The sequence below is a fragment of the Sorex fumeus genome, unplaced genomic scaffold (genome assembly GCF_029834395.1).
Source record: "Sorex fumeus unplaced genomic scaffold, SorFum_2.1 ptg000095l, whole genome shotgun sequence".
NCBI lineage: Eukaryota > Metazoa > Chordata > Mammalia > Eulipotyphla > Soricidae > Sorex > Sorex fumeus.
This window is the reverse complement of record NW_026606152.1, coordinates 12,115,069-12,118,907: the sequence shown is the minus strand read 5'-3', so window position 1 is coordinate 12,118,907 and position 3,839 is coordinate 12,115,069. Positions and strand designations below refer to the sequence as shown.

The 3,839-nt window shown below is 33.3% G+C and overlaps 1 non-coding gene across 1 annotated transcript; it reads right to left on the bottom strand.

The window, feature by feature from the left end:
• Nucleotides 1-373: 373 nt before the first annotated feature.
• Nucleotides 374-479, bottom strand: LOC130041009 (U6 spliceosomal RNA). Its single transcript, XR_008795042.1, has one exon. It is a non-coding gene; the product is annotated as a U6 spliceosomal RNA (small nuclear RNA).
• Nucleotides 480-3,839: the final 3,360 nt, after the last annotated feature.

The following is a 3,839-nucleotide window of genomic DNA, read 5'->3' as shown; positions in this document are numbered from 1 at the left end:
GTTCAGTCCATAGTCTACTTTCAACATGCATCTCCCATCCTGGGAGGATCCTCCAAACACCCTTTATTTGGTGCTCCCTTCTCTATCTGAGCTGCCCTTTCGCCTAGAATGCCCGGCTGGCCTCTAAGCCATGGAGTAATTCTCCTGGTACTGATCTCAGCTATTCTTGGATATTAATCTCCTATTTTATTGCTTTATGTCCCCCAGATGAATGCAATCTTTCTATGTCTATCCCTCTATTTCACTTAGTATGACTCATTTCACTTAGTATGATACTTTCCATGTAGTACCACTTGTATGTAAATTTCATGACTTCATCTTTTCTAACAGCTACATAGTACTCCATTGTGTAGATGTACCAAAGTTTCTTTAAAAAAATATGGAATGCTTCACAATTTGCATGTCATCCTTGCACAGGGGCCATGCTAATCTTTTCTGTATCGTTCCAATTTTAGTATATGTGCTGCCGAAGCGAGCACAGGAATGAAATATTAAGCTATCCTCATTCGGAAACCCAAGTGTCTATTTGTGATAGTTGAGATAAGTTGAGACTGGAGTATAGTGTGGTTAAACAGTGACATCCTACTCGCAAAGTACAAAGAACACAATCTGCTGTTTCTTGAATCCTGATAGAAAGTGAAACATATTCCATAGATCTAGCAGGGAGGTTAAAAGCCATAGAGTTAAGTACCCTATAAAAGGATGCATAAGAAAATATATAATAATTCCTTAATTATTATATATATATAATAGTTCTTTAAAAGATGTCATGGAGAAAATAATGGAATTTAAAGTCAATTCGGAATGAATTTAAGTCCTAGTTTTGTTACATTTTTCTACTGAGACTCTTCTCCTTATTACAAGAGTGAACAGGGTTGGCCAGTTAAAAAGAAATTTTGTGCCCCTTTTCATTCAAAACATCTTTCTAAAGAGGAAGGTGAATTTCTCCCTAAATTTAAGGTCTAGTTTCTATAATCCTATCAGCATACTGAATGTTCAAAGAACAAAGAGTAACATTCAATTGGAGAAATCTCTCAAGATAACACAATACATATACATTTTTACATGGGTATTAAAAAATTGGTTGGACTTTCCTAGGAGAGAATTGACAAGAAAGGAAAGTGAAGTGAAGAGATCTGCATATTGATGAAAGGCCAGCAGTGAGGCGGGAAGGATGTTGGGGTCAGGCAGGACATAAAGCAAATTTTAGACAAGTATCTAGACAATTATCAGTTGCTTAGCAGCAATTATCTAGATTTAGTCTTCCTCCAGAATCTTTTGAATGTCAAGAATATACATATATTCCTCTGTTTTGTTCTTTTTTTTCTTGGAGAAACCACACCTGCAAGGCTCAGGACCCCTCTTTTGTTAGTTAATGATAGTACTTTGATTGTAATAACTGAAGTTAAAAGGTAATGAATTGGCTCACACCATGAGGAAGTCCAAGAGTGACTTCAAGCATGGCTGGTTCTTTGGAATCAAATCATGTAGTCAAATTATGTATTCCTCTTTTGCCCCATTGAGGGTCTATTTAAGGATAGGCAATGCACTTTTCATTAAATGTACTTGATTATTCTTATGCCAAATATAATTCACGCTGGTTATTAAACTTATGGTAAGTTTGTAAATTGAATCATGGAAAAGTTTTAAAAGAATTTTTTAAACGTTTTAAAATGTTTTAGAAGAGATAGTACAAGATTTAGGAGGCAATTAGTGCTTGTAAGTGAAGCCCTCATGAATACAACTAATTGATATCTTAAAGAGACAACAGAGGTATTTCTCAGTTGTTTTCTTCCATCTGAGTGACAAGGATAACAAAATGTGATATGTTTGAAACCCGGAAGCTGGCCAAACCAAAACTCTACCACAGAGGAACCATAATCTAGCATATGTAGTTCGAGACATGTTAAGAAGACACATTTCTGTCTACGAACTGCACAGTTTATGTGATTAGTTATTAAAGTCAGAAGGCTTAAGACACTAAATACTAGAATATATTTTTTTATTTATATTATAATTTATATTTTTATAAAAGTTATTCTCAAAATTTTTTTCTATTGTTGGATCTGGAGATAGTACAGCAGGTAGGGAGTTTGCCTTACACAGAGCTGACCTGGGTTCAATCCCTGGGACCCCATAGCCAGGAGTGCTCCCTGAGAGAAGTAGGAATAAACCCTGAACACAGCTGGGTGTAGCCCTCAAACAAAGCAAAATGAATATTTTTCTATTGTAAACATCTAATTTTTTTTTAACAAAAAGAACCTTTTGAAATAGCTAAAGATCTTTAATTTTATATAAAATACAGCTTAGTATTTTCTTAAGAGAAATATATGGGATTGATTCTAAGTATTAGCTATCAAGCTTTTTAAGTGATAATAAAATAGAATAGAATGCAGGAGGTTATAATAATTCTGAACTTGTAACCCAATAATGTTATTTTAGAAGCATTAAGAAAAAATGCCTGTTAAAAAATATAAAGTTACAATATAGTCTTCTTAGGAGTTTTAATACATATGTAATCTATCTCCTTGATATATCCATAATCCCAAAATTCTGAATGATAAAAAATAGTGTATTTGATCTCAAATTATAGAGAACTTCTTGCTGAATAATCAGGGCATACACATTTTTCCCCAAATGTATACTAAAGATTTAAGGAAATTATAATAAACTGCTATCAATAAACTATGCTCACTGTGTTTGATAAGATTAGTTAGGTTATTTTTCCAGAAAAATATAATTTAAAAGTTAGTTTAAAAAGACTAAGGTATAAAGATATATACTACTAGTTTAATTGAATAGTCATCTAAAATTCTACTCACCAACAATATTAAAACCATTTTTTTACTTTGGAATTCAACAAAGTTTCAAGGAAAAACTAATTTCTGGATATTTTTTGGTTTTGGCTTTTCTTTTTTTTAATACTGAGGATCAAACTTAGAACCTCTTACATATGGAGTGTGCACTTTACCGTTGACTAATACCTTCATCCATACTAGTGTTCATATACAAACCTTTTCAGACTAAAAAAGAAGGGAACACTTTCAAATATATTTTATATATTTTTGATTTTTATTTTTTGAGCCACACCTGGTAATGCTCAGGGCTCTGTGCTCAGGAATCACTCCTGGCCTGCTTGGGGACCATATCAGTGCCAGAGATTGAACTGGAGTTCTCCACATTCAAGAGAAGTGCTTTACCCCTCTAATATCATTTTTATGTCACTGATATAATCTTCATTCCAAAAGCTTAAAATAATGAGGCAAGGATGAAAATCCCAGGCCTATCCTAACTATCACCAAATTTCAAAAAACTACCAGGAAATCACATCTTATTATTATTATTTAATGTAAATAATTTCTGTTCTCTATGCAGATAAGGACTAGAAGCAGCAGTATTCTCGAACCATGCCCAGTATTACAATTATTTTAGAATCACAAATAAATTTTATTAATATTATCATATCATGTTTTACACTCTTTTTTATTTTCCTGCTATTTATTCATACAATGCATTTCCTTAGTTCTTTCCCTACTGATTTAAATGTTATTTATCTTGATTTTTATTTTAGCTGCTTGTGATATGTGTATACATATATAGATATATTTTTATATTTATCTCATATATATGTGCATACATAAACCACCAATAGCAGACCAGAAATTCCCTGTATTTTGGACCAGAGCTATATTATAGTGAATAGAGAGTTTGTCTTGCAGCTGGCTGATCCAGGTTTGATCCTTGGTAATCCAAATGGTTCCCTGAGCCACACCAGGAGTGATTCCTGAGCACAAAGTTATGAGTAAGCCCTGCAGCCCTAAGCACTGCTGGCTGTGATC